Here is a 15,844-nt window from a genome sequence, read left to right on the forward strand (position 1 = left end):
ATCCTATACTTCTAACTACCTACAAGAATGCTCTTTGTAAGTGACCTTGAAGCTCCTCAAACTCAAAAAACATTTCATGCAGCAACTTAAAACAATATAGTCACATTATTCATGTGTCAGTTTGGCAAGATGAATTAGTTTGAAAATACACATTCTGGCTGGGTGCTGTGGCTCACGCCTGTAATCCCAGCAGTTTGGGAGGCCAAGGCGGGCAGAAGACCTGAGGTCAGGAGTTCAAGATCAGCCTGGCCAACATGGCGAAACTCTGTCTGTACTAAAAATACAAAAATTAGCTGAGTGTGATGGCAGGCGCCTGTAATCCTCGCTACTTGGGAGGCTAAGGCAAGAGAATCACTTGAACCTATGAGGCAGAGGTTGCAGCAAGCCAAGATCACAACACTGCACTCCAGCCTGGGTGACAGAGTGAGACTCCATTTCCAAAAGAATAAATAAAATAAAAGTAATAAAATAAAATAAAATAATAAAAGTGTGGAGAGTAAGGCCCCCCTGTGTTCTGTAGGTATGGCTATTTGTTAGTATGTTTATTTGGTAATATTTATTAACATTTAAAAGACATTTATTATAATTTAAAAGAAATTATTTGACCTAACTCTTCCATTTATTTTATTTAATTAATTAATTTATTTTTTTGAGATGGGGTTTCACTCTCGTTACCCAGGCTGAAGTACAGTGGCGCAATCTCGGCTCACCACAACCTCCGCCTCCCGGGTTCAAGCAATTCTCTTGCCTCAGCCTCCCAAGTAGCTGGGACTACAGGCGCCTGCCACCACACCTGGCTAATTTTTTGTATTTTTAGTAGAGACAAGGTTTCATTATTTTGGCCAGGCTGCTAGTCTAGAACTCCTGACCTCGGGGATCTGCCCACCTCGTCCTCCCAAAGTGCTGGGATTACAGGCGTGAGCCACCGCACCCGGCCAGCTCTGCCATTAATATGAATTTCTCTCAGAAATACATGTTCATAGGCCAGGCATGGTGGCTCATACCTGTAATCCCAGCACTTTGGGAGGCTGAGGTGGGCAGATCATGAGATCAGGAGTTCGAGACCAGTCTGGCCAACATAGTGAAACCCTGTCTCTTCTGAAAATACAAAAAATTAGCCGGGTGTGGTGGTGTGTGTCTGTAATCCCAGCTATTTGGGAGGCTGAGGCAGGAGAATTCCTTGAACCTGGGAGGCGGAGGTTGCAGTGAACCGAGATCACACCATTGTACTCCAGCCCAGGGGACAGTGGGAGCGAGACTTCGTCTCAAAAAAAAAAAAAAAAAAAAAAGAAATACATGTTCATAAATATGTTTTAAAATTGCATACAATACTACCCAAATAAATTGACAGATTCAGTGCAATCTTGATCAAAATATCAATGACATTCTTCACAGAAATAGAAAAAAAAACTTAAAATTTGTATAGAACCCAAAAAGATCCCAAAGAGCCAAAGAAATCCTGAGGAAAAAAAAGAACAAAGCTGAAGGCGTCACACTACTAGACTTCAAAATATGCTACAAACCTATAATAACCAAAACAGCAGGGTACTGGCATAAAAACAGACACATAGTCCAATGGAACAGAATAGACAACCTATAAGTGAATTCATACGCCAACTGATTTTTGATAAAGGCACCAAGAACACTCATTGGAGGAAAGGACAGTCTCTTCAATAAATGGTGCTGGGAAAACTGGATATTCATATATGCAGAAGGATGAAACTAGGCCCTCATCTCTCATCATATACAAAAATCAACTAAAAAGGATCAAATACCTAAATGTAAGAGCAGAAGCCATTAAAATACTAGGAGAAAATACAGGGGAGATGCCTGAGGATATTGGTTTGGGAAAAGATTTTATGAATAAGACCTCAAAAGCACAGGCAACAGAAGCAAAAATAAACAAATGGGATTATATAAAATGAAAAAGCTTCTGCATAGCAAAGGAAATAATCAACAGAGTAAAAAGACAGCCTACAGAATGAGAGAAAATATTTGCAAACTATTCATCCAACATGGGATTGATATCCAAATATACAAGGAGCTCAAACATCTGAACAGCAAAAAACCCAAGCAATCTGATTTTTAAATGGTCGAATGTTCTGAATGGGCATTTCTCAAAAGAAGACATATAAATGGCCAACAAATATAGGAAAAAAATGCTCAACATCACTAATCATCAGAATCAAAACCACAATGATCCACTTAGGATGGCCATTATCAAAAAGACAAAAAATAAATCCTGGTGAGGTTGCAGAGAAATGAGAACACATACATTGTTGGTGGGAATGTAAATTAGTACAGCCACTATGGAGAACAGTATGGAGGTTCTGGAAAAAACTACAAACAGAACTACCTAACGATCCAGCAATCCCACTACTAGGCATTTATTTAAAGGAAAGGAAACCAGTATATCAAAGAGCCATCTGCACCCCCAAGTTTATTGCAACACTATTCACAACAGCCAAGATATGAGATCAACATAGGTGGCCCAAAACAGATGAACGAACCATAAAGAGCCATAAGGAAAATGTTTACATACATAGTCGAATATTATTCAGCCATAAAAAGAAATCCTGTCATTTGCAGCAACATAGATGGAACTGGAGGTCATTATGTTAAGTGAAATAAGGAGGAACAGAAAGGTAAACACTGCATGTTCTCATTCACATGTAGAAGTTAAAAAAAAGTTGATCTCATAGAAGTAAAAAGTAGAACAGGAGATACTAGAGGCTGTGAAAGATAGAAGGAAGATGGGTATAGGGAGAGACTTGCTAAAGGATACAAAATTACAGCTAGATAGAATAAATAAGTTCTTGTGTTCTATGCCACTGTAGAATGACTATAGTTAATAATAATATAGTTTCAAACAACTAGAAGGAGGATATTGAATGTTCCCAACACAAAGAAATTATAAATGTTCAAGATGATAGATATGTTAATTACCCTGATCTGATCATTTTACATTATTATTATGTAACCCACCAATATGGAAAATTGTTATATGTCAGTTAAAAATGAAGCTGGGCACAGCGGCACACACATGAAGTCCCAGTACTCAGGAAGCTGAGAAGGGAGGATTGCTTGAACCCAGGAGTTTGAGGCTGTAGGGCACTATAATTGTGCCTGAATAGCCACTACACTACAACCTGGCAACATAAGGAGAGACCAACTCAAAAATAAAAATTAAAATTAAAAAAAGAAAAAGAAAAATTTCATACAAGAATTTGCATTGCAGCAATGTTTTGTAGTTGTAAGTAATAACAGTGGCAAAAACAACACCATAAACAATCCTACTAAATACAGCCAAAATACTTATCAATACAGAATTGGTTAAGTTTAACTGAGTACAGAATTGGTTAAGGATAAGTGAGTACAGTGAAAAACTATGCAGCTTTTAAAAAGAATGAGGCACACCTGGAAAGCTCTAGCTTAAAAATATACTATTAATGGCAACGTAAATAAGAGTTGGTAGTGTATGATAATTATTTGTGTGAAAGAAACTTTTAAGGAAGAATACACAAGAGGCAGTGAATAGTCACTAAGATTTGAGAGTGGGAATGAGAAAAGGAAGAAGATTTTTACTTTTCAATGTAAATCATATTGTATTGCTGAATTTTAAAAAATACTTATAGTTTTATTGTTAACATTAGAAAAAAACCACTCCTTTCTTTCCTACAAATTTATCTCCTGGTTTCCCCAATTTCATTCGCATTACTCTTTTAACACCATGGCTTAGGAGTTTGAAATCAGCCTTGATTCCTCTTTCATTTTTGACTGTCTTGTGGAGTCACCAAATCCCCTTCCTCCTCCACAGTGTCTCTTAGCTTCATCTTTCCATCTCCATTAAGGTTGCCTCTGCCCTGATTCTGAACTTATTTGCAGTGAGAATGTGGGTAAGCCACCTAATCACCCTTTAATTTGTTCATATGTAAAATAAGAATAATAACTTCTACATAGTGAAGACGGGTTATTTTAGGATTAAATTATGTAAGAAAACCAAAATTATGGCATAGAGTGTGTGCTCAATAAATACCATTTTCTACTTTCTCTCTAGGGTTTTTTCCTATTGCTACTATATCTTCTAATTCATACTACATGCTGCTGTCAAGTTTAATTTTCTGAAATACTGTTTTCATCATTGAATTCCTTTGCTAAGTCCCTTTTGTGCTATGACCCTACTCCGGAATCACAGATTGACAAAACTGGCATCATGACAGCTGGTGAGCTGGTGAGGCTCTTGGAGAATTTCTTCTGAAGGAGAAGAGATGGTTGTTGCTGTTACCATGGATCTGGACTGGCAGAGTTAGGGGCTACCCCTGGAACAAGTTTTCCCACAGTCAAACCCCTTAACTTCCATCCTTGAGACCCTTTTGTAAACTCTCCTTGCTGTAATTTGAGTAGAAAGTCATCAGTAAGCAGGGGAAGCCTCAACTGCTCTACTCATTACCCAAGATCTTGCATCAATCAGCTTTACCGTATCTATTTTATTTTCTTTTCCACTTTTCTTTAATTTGATTCAAGTCAATCCATTTCTCTATAGTCTTTCCCATGCTCATTTTCAAAACAGAAAAATTTTCTTGGTGCAAAAGTTACACATGGTCATTGTAAAAAAAAAAAAGTGTTTTTTTCAGGGTAAAATGGAAAGTTCCCTTCTATCACACCAATTTTACTTGTTAACAAAAAAGCTAACCAAGAGTTATTTATGATAGAAATTTTGGTAGTGTTAGTAGGCTTAGATGAGAAGAGAAACTGTAATTGTTCACCTTTTGTACCTGTTTCAATAGCACTGATCTTTTTTTTTTTTTTTTAAGGTTTTGGTGAATGTGAGGCAAAAATGCCATTCTCTGGATGTGCTCATAGGACAGATTAAATACTACTATTCCAATTGCTGAACAGAGGAACTAGAAACAAAGAACATCTAAAATGAGCAAAACAGATAAGCTTTGTATAGGAGATCCCCAGAGCCAACCAAAGCTTGGGTAAAAGGAGGTACTACCTGGCTCTGCCAGGTATTCAATATAGAAGTCCTCAGACTCTCTCCTCTCTGCTCGTAGACCACCCTCAGTTTCTCCCAATTGAAGTGTGTAAGAATGAACTGGGGCCTACCTTGCCTCCATTGGCCTTGAACCTTCAGGGTCCCGGTTTCTTCTGCATGTAGATCATTTCCTAGGAACTGCTCTGCCTCCTGAGCCCCAGATACAATATTTCTTGGGATGATCAACGTTCATACAGATCAGCACTGCTCCTGCCACCAAAATTCTCCATAGGCGCCCTTAAATAAATACAATTCTTACACTTGGTTGTGCAACTGAATTGGTCTTTGATTTATATACACATTAAAAAGTGTATTACTGTGTGGCATATAATTTAGAATTGATTAAATGTGATAGTATGGTCATTAAAACAATATATGGCATCAGACATTTGGTTACAAACATAACCCTGTTATTGCAGCATTGCTCCTATGCGAAAATCACAATATTTTCATTTATTATACCTCTTTGACTAATGCGACCCATTGTAAGTTTAAGTATTTCTTGTCCTAGTGTTACTGTTTATAATCATTGAAAGTCTGTTGAATTCATTAAGAAGAGATTGATTATGCAAATGTTGCCAACTTTAATGTATTATTTGTCGGGTAATCAAAATTTTAAAAACAGAGAGAGGCCAGGTGCAGTGGCTCATGCCTGTAATCCCAGCACTTAGGGAGGCTGAGGCGGACGATCATGAGGTCAGGAGTTCGAGACCAGCCTGGCCAATGTGGTGAAACCCTCTCTCTACTAAAACATACAAAAATTAGCCAGGCGTGGTGGCATGCGCCTGTAGTCCCAGCTACTCAGGAGGCTGAGGCAGGAGAATTGCTTGAACCTGGGAGGCGGAAGTTGCAGTGAGCTGAGATCGCACCACTGCACTCCGGCCTGGGCGAGAGAGTGAGACTCCGTCTCAAACAAAACAAAACAAACAAACAAACAAAAACAAAAAACAGAGAGGGACGAACACATACATTATGGGCAGTAGGGTATGAAAAGGAAGGAAAAATGACTCCCTTTATTGAAAAGAGAGAAGTTTTTCTTGACCATATTAATTAATACTAATTAATAATTGACTTTTATGTACTTGCAGTCAGTACTACATTGCCCTGTTTTAAAAAATAGAAAACAGTATTCCCAATGGCTTTTCTCTTTTGTTCTGTAACATTAAAAATATTTCACTTTGACACCCTGCTGATCCAATCTAATCCAGCAAGGAAAGGCAGGCAAAGTCAGAGGACAGACCATTGTGAATTTTATATCCCTTTCTAGACACACAACTGTAAGCTCAAAAATTCATTCTCTTATACATTTTACTTGAATTAGTGATCAACTCCAAATTTCATGTTCCACCTCTTTGCATATTTATAGAGCCCTTAAAAGTCTTCAAAACAGGTTCAGTCCTATTGGCTTGTCCTTTCATTTTCCAACACTACGTTGTCACATACAAAAGTCTGACTATACAGTGCGTCTTCCAGAGCATATTATTAAGATGCTAAGTGATACCAGGCTCAGCAGTGAAGGCTAAGACCACTTTGATAACCCTTTCCTAATGGCAAATATTCCTTTTTGTCTTTCCTGTTGGTTTGAAAAAATTCATTTCCTTATATTCAAGTTTTTAGACACTTTTTCTCTGAGTCTGTAAGAGGAAAATTTTTGACAGCAGAAAATATGAATTGAACATTCTCACATCTATTGTGAGTTTGGGGGTAACAACTCAAGATCTCTGGTTTATATAAAAGAAATAAGCATCTCTTTTCATGCAATTTTCTTAGCAAGTTTGTTGTGATTGGTCTTTTATCATCCATTCATTCAACATCGATTGATGACCTAAAATGTGCCTTTACCTCAACATTTTCTTAAATCCTATGATAATTTGGTGTTTTGTTTTATTTTACAGCTTTGGGAATAAAACATTGTTTTAAAATTCAAAATAAATTATGTAAATGATAACCCTTATTTATGTTCTTTTTTTGGTAAAACCTAAAGGATTATTGATAGATGATTTCTCTCAATAAAAATTTATAAATACCCCTCAGAGGGCCTTGGAATGACCTTCCTTTCACTTTTCCTGCTGACGAGACTTCAGATGTGGTGGTGCTATTTGAGGTCATATGCACACACGTAACCACTCTAAGAGGATATAGAACAAGATGGAAGAAGCCAGAGTCTGTGAATCATGAAGACCCCATATTAGCCCCAATAAGATATTCTTAGTTTTGTGTTGAATGATACTACCTTCGATTGTAGCCTTGCAACTTATACAATAAAGAAGTTAGACTCATTAATCCACAGTGTTCAAGACTTCTCAAAAAAATTATGGTTGAATTTTTAGCTAATGAGGAATGTGAATCAATATTAAAACTACATAGTGACGATTTTTTCCCCCAAATGTTCTGGGTGGTTCCATCTTTAAATAATTTATGCTATTTTTCCTGTACTGCATATAAACTGGTAAGACCCTGTAAGATGTTTTGAATGGAAAAATACTATACAGTTACTGAAGCAGATAGCTTCAGTTGCAAATAACTGAAACTGCAAATCAAATAGGTTGTTTTTTTTTTTTTTTGAGACAAAGTTTCCCTCTTGTTGCCCAGGCTGGAGTGCAATGGCATGATCTCGGCTCATCACAGCCTCCGCCTCTTGGATTCAAGCGATTCTCCTGCCTCAGCCTCCTGAGTAGCTGGGGTTACAGGCATGCGCCCCCACACCTGGCTAATTTAGTAGAGACTGGGTTTCTCCATATTGGTCAGGCTGGTCTCGAACTCCTGACCTCAGGTGATCCACCCACCTCGGCCTCCCAAAGTGTGGGGATACAGGTGTGAGCCACCACGCCCAGCTCAAATAGGTTTTAAAACAAAGAAAGTGTTAAGTCTCAGGCAACTGAAAAGTTCAGAGGTAGGCCTCAGGGAAGGCTTGGTCTGGCTTCATTTCTTTGAGAAATGTCTTGGCTCTGCTATTCTCAGTAATCTCCATTACTAGGTTAGATTTTCCTCATGAGAACCAAGGTAGGGACTTCTATTGCTTCTGATAGAATTTTTAGCTAGATCCATGATTGCCCGGTTAAAGGCTACCTTTCCAAGTCCCATTGCAGTTGGGTGTGAACACATGCCCAGGTGTGGCTAACAGGAGATGTGCAGAAATAAAGTATGTAGTTTCTGAGTCTTTCCCTAAAGAAAAAGAGTGTGCCCTCTTTTCACCATTTTCCTCCTTCTCATTGGATAGAATTTAACCATGGGTAATGCGTCACCTTGAATCATACAGATGAAGGTGATACCTTTAAGGCAAAACCATCCAAATCCTACAGATTAAGGCAGAGCAAGAGGAAAGGTTCCTGGGTCCCTGACACTGTAGAACTGCCATGACAGCCATTCTACAGTTTATACCTTAACAGTAATGTGCGAAAGAAATATGCATTTTGTTTAAACCACAATTATTTTGGGTGTCTGTAGAGTAGCCAGCCTGGACCCTGGGGGTCTCTGAAACGTTTTTAGTGTTACCTGAGGTCAAGACTATGTTTACAATAGTACTGTGATCAGCTGAATAATGCTGGCCTGCAAAGATGTCCATGTTCTAATTCAGGGGACCAGTGGATGGATATGTAACTTTACTTGGCAAAAGGGAATTTGCAAATGTGTTTAAGTTAAGGATCTTGAAATGAGGAGATATCCTTGGATTATCTGGGTGGGCCCAGTGTAATCACAGTGTCTTTATAAGAGAGAAGCAGGAGCATAGAGTCGAAGAAGAAGCTGTGATGACATTACGTTGCTGACTTTGAACATGGAGGATGGGGCCACAAGTTAAGGAATGTGAGCAGCTTCCAGAAGCTGGCAAAGGCAAGGAAATGGATTCTCCCCTAGAGCCCCCTGAAGGAACCCTTCATGCTGACACCTTGATTTTAGCCCAGTGAGACTGATTTTGGACTTCTGACCTCAGAAGTGTAAGATAATAAATTTGTATTGTTTTAAGCCACTAAATTTGTGTGAATTTGTTACAGCAACAATAGGAAGCTAATGCAGATATTTGAATGCTATTTGTCTTTTTCTCTCTCATTTTCTCCCAAGCATAAAGGGGAGTATTCCAAGGGCTAGATGATATATTCTAACAACACAATGAGTGCTTCAGATATTAGAATCTAGCTGTCTTTTATTACACTAGATATTAAAAGGATTTACAAAAATATGAAACAATGCCACCCTTCTCACTAATTTTTGGGGGAGAGACCATTCAGCTGCAGACACCAGCAAAATACCTGGGGACTGGTCCAGTTACCCTTAGCAGTCATCAGTCCAGAATAAAACATTTGAAGGGGGGGATAGGGCTGGGAATGTCATTGTTTTTTCATTTAAAACTATGTTGTTTATATTAACCTGTAAGGGGTTTATTATTGTTATTTATTTTTTAGAAACAGATTCCCATTCTGTTGCCTATGCCGGAGTGCAGTGGTGCAATCACAGCTGCAGCCTCAAACTCCTGGACTCAAACGATCCTCCTACCTTAGCCTCTGGGGTAGCTAGGACTACAGACATGCATCACTATGTCCAATTAATTTATATATTTTTTTTGTAGAGATGAGATCTCACTATGTTGCCCAGGCTGGTCTCAGACTCCTGGCCTCATGGGATCCTCCCACCTTGGCCTCCCCAGAATGCTGGAATTATAGGCATAAGCCACCATACCTGGCCTAATATTGTGTTAAATGAAGTAATAGTTTCAAAGTTCTCAGTGTTAATTTAAATAAAGTAGATATTTATAACTATAACACACATAAATAAAAGTTCTTCGTGATCCTCAATAATTTTTTTTTTGAGACAGAGTCTCATTCTGTCACCCAGGCTGGAGTACAGTGGCACAATCTCAGCTCACTGCAACCTCTGCCTCCCAGGTTCAAGCTATTCTCCTGCCTCAGCCTCCTCAGTAGCTGGGACTACAGGCGCACACCACCAGGCCTAGCTAACTTTTGTTATTTTAGGTAGAGGCAGGGTCTTGCCATGTTGGCCAGGCTGGTCTCGAACTACTGACCTCAAGTGATCCACCCTCCTTGACCTCCCAAAATGCTGAGATTACAGGTATGAGCCACTGCACCCAGCTTCTGTCCTCAATAATTTTTAAGGGTATAAAATGATCCTCAGACCAGAAAATTTGAGAATTGCTAATACAGCCTAAACAATATAGTGGCAAAATTGGCTACAGTAATTTTAGAGAACAAATTCACTCACCAAATCCTACAAAAGAGAGAGTTTTCTCCCAAAATGTCAAATAGAAGTAACAGCTTTCACTCTGGTTGAACCAATTTAGGATCTGTGCCCACTCTGTACCAATCATTGTGACAAGGGGCTAGATTACTCAGATGAGTAATCACACCTGGAGCTGGGGGTGGCTCAGTCCCACTTACAATACGTAGCTGCTACCTGGTGGGAGAAGAATTATATGAATGCCAGGGAGTTGGCCATGTTCATTACAGTTACTAGGAAAATAATAATAATGATGACAGCAAGGATATAGCACTTATTGTCAGGCTCTATTCTAAGCTCAATTTTCACAACCACCCAGTGAGAAAAGCAGTATTATTATTTATTGTAGCATGTGATGTACTTCTGCCACCACTTTGAATATATGCTTGAGGAACATCAAAATGTTTAACCTCCCTATGGTTTTGACTGCAGCCTTACCATTAGCGTATGCTAGTAGTAGAATGCAGTGGTTAGAGCACAGGCTCTGGGTTCAGACAAATTTACTGACACTGTCCAGATTTTGGCTGAAGACTTTTGCTGAGAAAATGAAGTGGTTCTATAACTGCATAATATCCTTTATAATCTCCCATGGTATTTGTTAGTGAGGAAAAATTGGATTTTAATTTAATAGTCTAATTTAAGTCAGTAGTTAAGTTGTCTCTTTAGACTTAAATTTCCATTTCTTTGGAGGCAGTGCTCACTCTGTCAGATTTCTGGCCCCTCTGGTCCCGATGGTGCTAAGTGTTTTGGGGGACAGGTGGGGAGGGGAGTGATATGAACATCTGTGGTGGAGGATGGTGAAGTCCTAAGAGTGACATCCTGAGCTGGTGACCACTAAAGGTGTCTGAACCAGTCCCCAGGTATTTTGCTGGTGTCTGCAGCTGAGGAAGGGAAATGGTCTTTTCTGTTGGCTTGGTTAGGTTGTCCTTCTCTTCCCTAACACCTCAACCCTGCCTTGGACTTCGCTGGGCCTGAGGGCACCTTGGACATGAATACTTTTGGCAAATTTTCCAGACCCTATACTCACGTCCATGTCATGCTCCCCCAACCTCAAATATCCCATGTGGAAATTGATATCCCCTAGTGCAACTAAAATGAGGCCCCTCCCCTGCCTAACCATGCTGCGTTCTGAATTTACTTCAACATGGCTGCCTCCATGTTGGCACAAGACAGTTCATGTGGGTGATTCCTTCCCAGAGTCCTTAGCAGAAAGGGGAACAGAAGCCCCTTTAATTTAGACTTCCTCTCACCTTATCTGTAACTCCTCTTCTCTCAGGGGTATTGGCACAGAGAGGGAAGATTGGAACACATATCTCACCCTGCCAATCTAACTCTGCTCTTCTCTTCACAGACCACTGAGAGAGGAGAGAGGGGGCTTTTTCATGTTATCTAGATCTCTCCTCTACGAAAGTCTCTGATCAAGTCTTCCATGTATGCTTCTTGATATGGTAGAGGAGGAGATAAGAAAATTTAGAAAAATCCTTTTCTTTATTGACAAAGCCTGGTGATTTCAAGTCTATTGTCCTGCTAAGGCATTAAAAATCTCAGTTTGGATGTCAAAAGCTGAATATTAACTCTCTCTTTCTTTTTCTTTCTTGTTTTCTTTTCCACTGTAACAATCCTAAACTCACACCCTCACCTGCTCCCCAGCTCATCCAAGTCCCTCAGTAAGCCCCAGGCGCTGTAGGGAGAAGGTTGTATACCTATGACAGAAAAGTATACAACATGAAAATACATATGTGGAAGAAAAGGGCACATTCATACATTTTATAAGGTTTTCCTGTGACATGTACAAACTAGCTTAGAATCCTGGCTTTGTTACCTATTAGTTGTATGCCCCTGGGCAGGTTAACATCTCTAAGCTTTCTTTAGCTTCTTTGCATGTAACACAAAGAAAACAAAAAAGTATCTACCTTATAGATTTGTGGTGAGGGTAATATAAATGTATATAGATTACTTAGCAGAGTTCTTGGTTCTTGGTCAGTGTTCCATAAATGTTATTTATTATATTATTAACACATACGTTTTATCACATGCCTGCCAATATCAGTTACATATGCACCGGATATAACACTTGCAATGTGAAAATACATGCTAATGATTCTATATGTATTGTTCTTGAATTAGCAATTTAGTCTATGCTTGGGATTAAGTTGAACTAAGTTTGTATTGTGAGAAAATGTTACTCAATGACTTGTTAAATCACTTTATCAGCATTTTGCTTCCTACCAGTGCCTTCCAGTTTTTATAAACTATGCAAAATAAGATTTCAGAATGTGCTCTCCGTCTCTGGATTTACTTATTCTGGATATTTCATGTAATTGGAAACGTACAATATATGATTTTTTTGGTCTGGCTTCTTTCACTTAGAATGATGTTTTCAAGATTTATCCATTCTTCTGTTGATGGACAGTTGGGTGTTTCCACCTTTTGGCTACTGTAAATAGTGCTGCTATAAATATTTCTGCACCAGTATTTGTTTGAATATGTGTTTTCATTTCTTTGGGGTCTATACCTAGGAGTGGACATACTGGGTTATATGGTAATTCTGTGTTTAACTTTTTCAGGAACTGCCAAATTATTTTGTATAGTAGCTGGACCATTTCACATTGTATAGTAGCTGGACAATTTTACAATGCACAAGGATTCTAATTCCTCCATATCCTTATCAGCACTTGTTATTTTCCATTTTTTTATTACAGCCATCCTAGTGGGTATGAAGTGGTATGTCACTGTGGTTTTGATTTGCCTTTCCCTAATGACTAATGATGTTGTTCATCTTTTCTTTTCATATGCTTTTTGGCCATTTGTATATCCTCTTTGGAGAAATATCTATTCAAGTCATTTACCCTTTTTTTTTTTTAACAGAGTTGCCTTTTCTTATTGAATTATAAGAGTTCTTTATATATTTTGTATACTAAGTCCTTACCAGACAAGCTTTCTTCCATTATGGGGGTTCCCTTTTAACTTTATTAATAGTATTCTTTGATATGCAGAAGTTTTTAATTTTGATTAAGTCCAACTTATCCAATTTTTTTGCTGTTTATGCCTTCTATTTTTAAGAATCCATTGCCAAATCCAAGGTTATAAAGATTTATCCTTATGTTTTCTCCCAAGAGTTTTATGGTTTTATTTCTTCAATTTCAGATATTTGATACATTTTCAGTAAATTTTTGTATATGGTGTAAGGTAGGGGTCCAACTTCATTGTCCTGCCTGTGGATATCTAGTTGTCCCAGCACCATTTGTTGAAAAGACTATTCTTTCCCCATTGGATGGTCTTGATACTCTTGTCAAAAATCAAATAAATATTGGTATCCACTCCATTGACTTTTGCACTTTCTCTACCCAGACCAGACCAGATGGACATGTGAACTTAATCTTTTTTTTTAAAGGCATTTCTGATTTAGCATGTGGAATCTATCCATTCTACTTCCCAAATATATCTCATGTGTGCACTTTTCCCCATATTAACTGCTACCACTCCAGTCCAAGTCTCCATCAACTCTTATCTGGACTCCTGTATTGACCTTCCACGAGGTCTCCCCTTTCCTCTCTTTACCATTCCAATTACTACTCAAATGAGCAGCCAGAGACATAATGTAAAATTAAAATCTCATAATATCATGTCACTCACTGGTCTTAAATCCTGAATGTTTCCAGAATAAAATTCAAAATCTGTAATGATCCCAAGCCTGCATGATTTGCCCTGACAGTACTTCCTCATTTCTCGTTTAGAAAAATTATACTCCAGCCTCTCCAGACTTCTTTCTGTTTCTTGGACTCACAAAGCTCTTTATTGCCTTAAAGGCTGGACTAATGATCTCTGCCTGGAATGTGTACTTCTCTCCACTCTTCACTTAGCAATAATGCATGCTTTAGCTCTGCGCTTACAAAGTCACTTCCATGAAGAGGCTTTTGCTGACTTCCACACCTTTATTCTCTCTCATTGATCTTTGCACTTTTATTTCCTAACCGTTATTATATCATGTACTTATGTATTTATTTGTGTGTGCTCCTTTTAAATGTCCGGTTTCCCCACTAGAATGTAGGCTCCCTGAAGGCAGAGCCATGTGTGTTTTGTGTTGTTACTGTATGTTCTATGCCTAGGGCAGTAACTGGTACATTTAAAAATGATCAATAAATGACTGTTGAACAAATACATAGTCAATACCTGCAAAATAAGAGTGTTTAGTTTATTTATTTTCCAACTCTTCATTAAACATTTGTTGAATCCCTATTAGTCCTAAATGCTGGGAATAAAAATATGAGCAAAACCCTGTCCCTGCCATTTAGGAGGTCCCAGTTTATTGGGACAGTGCAGTGGACTGAATAGTGGCCAAAATATCAGACCCTAATCCTCCCTAGAACCTGTAAATGTTACAATATTTGGAAAATGGGTCTTTGCAGATATGATTGCAGATCTTGAGATGGAGAGATTATCCCTAATTATCCAGGTGGGCCATAAATGCCAATCCTTATAAGAAGGAGGTGGAAGGAGATTTTACACACACACACACACGAGAGAGAGAGAGAGAGAGAGAAAGAGAGAGAAGGTCATGTGAAGATGGAGATGGAGATTAGACTGATGCAGCCACAAGTCAAGGAATGCCAGCAGCCCAAGTCAAGGAATGCCAGCAGACACCAAAGGCTGAAAGAGACAAGGAACTGTTTCTACCCTAGAATCTCTGGAGGGAGTACCGCCCAGTTGATACCTTGATTTTAACACACTAATACTGATTTGAGACTTCTGGCCTCCAGGAGTGGAAGAGAATAAGTTCCTGTTCTTTTAAGTCACCCAGACTCCAGTAATTTATTACAGCAGCCATAGGAATAGAATGCAGACAGTGATGCAAGTAAATAAATCCCTGCAGAACAACATTAAATATGGAGGTAAGAATCAAGGTGGTGGATGGTTGCAGAGGAAGGAACTGTCTGGTAGGTGTCTGGGAGGGGTCCCAGAGGCAGAGACACTGAGCTGGTTTTCAAAAGGTAAGCCATCATTTTCCAGGCAGCGTTGGGATCAGTGCACAAGGAGGTGATTCCTGGCAGGCACCACAGCATGTGAAAGTCATGGGGACACATAGAGCATGGCCTCTTCAGAGAAACGGAATATCTGGGTTCAGTTGGAGAGTCAGGAAGATAGAAAAAGTATTAGGCTGTTTTCACATTGCTATAGAGAAATACCTGAGACTGGGTAATTTATTAAAAAAAAAAAGAAATAAAGAGGTTAAATTGGCTCATGGTTCTGCAGGCTGTACAGGAAGCATGATGCCGGCATCTGCTTGGCTTCTGTGGAGGCCTCAAGAAACTTACAATCATGGCAGAAGGCAAAGTGGAGAAGGCATCTGACATGGCAGGAGTGGAAGCAAGACAGAGAGTGACAGGGGAACTGCAGCACACTTTTAAACAACCAGATCTTGGGAGAATTCTGTCACAAGAACAGAACCAAGAGGATGGTGCTAAGCCATTCATGAAGGATCCACCCACATGATCCAATTACCTCCCACCAGGCTCCACCTCCAACACTAGGGTTTACAACTGGACCTGAAATTTGGGTGGAGACACAGATCCAAAC

Source organism: Pan paniscus, chromosome 6 (assembly GCF_029289425.2).
Source record: "Pan paniscus chromosome 6, NHGRI_mPanPan1-v2.0_pri, whole genome shotgun sequence".
Lineage (NCBI taxonomy): Eukaryota > Metazoa > Chordata > Mammalia > Primates > Hominidae > Pan > Pan paniscus.